Source organism: Tupaia chinensis, unplaced genomic scaffold, assembly GCF_000334495.1.
Source record: "Tupaia chinensis unplaced genomic scaffold, TupChi_1.0 Scaffold000061_1, whole genome shotgun sequence".
Lineage (NCBI taxonomy): Eukaryota > Metazoa > Chordata > Mammalia > Scandentia > Tupaiidae > Tupaia > Tupaia belangeri.
The window spans coordinates 650927-651851 of NW_006159519.1; positions in this window are offsets into that span (position 1 = coordinate 650927).

Here is a 925-nt window from a genome sequence, read left to right on the forward strand (position 1 = left end):
GTGGCTTAAAACTCACGTTGGGCACGTGTGTGTGTGCGTGCTCAAGATCCTGAGAGGAGAATGGAGGAGAAGGAATTGCAGTGTAGCCATCCCCCCCGGGGGGTGATTTCTCGCTTTCTGACTCTCTGTCTCTCTCTGTCTTTCTGGCGAGCGCATACGCCCTATAGCAAAAACTTCTCAAAAGAAAAAAAAAGAAATATAAGGCATGCTAATTACACAATGGGATCATGTTTTCTAATATACAAAAATCAAATGACATTTTTACAATTACTAAGTAAATCATTTTATGCACTTGTAATTTATTATTTTTTAATAGATTTTGGCTATAGGGCATGCACTTGCCCAAGAGACAGAGAGAAATTGAGACAGAAAGTGAAAAATCATCCCCCAGGGGAATGGACACACAATAATCTCTTCTTCTCCATTCTCCTCTTGGGATCCTGGACATGCATGCACACACAGGCACCCACTATGATTTTCAAGCCATTGTGCCAGGGACTTGAACTGTGCAGTCAGCCATGTGGGATCCAGCCCTTTAACCTCCACACCACTTGCTGGCCCCTGGGTTCCCTTCTTTTTTCCTTTAGAGATTTTTACTATCTGGCATATGCACTAGCTGGAGAGACAGAGACAGAAAATGAGAAATCACCCCCTAAGGGGAATGGGCACGCACGCACACATGCCTGGCCTGAGTTTCAAGCTGCTGGATCCAGGACTTAAGTGCAGTTGGCCACATGGGAATCCAGGCTCTTAACCACCACACCACCTGCTGGGCACTGGGTTGCCTTTTTTAAGTATTTTTTTCCTGATTTTTTAAAGAGAGATTTTGGCAATAGTGCACATGTGCTTGCCAGAGTGACAGAGACAGAGAGACAGAAAATGAGAAACCAACCCCCCCCCCCGCCTCCCAATGGGGACGCCCACG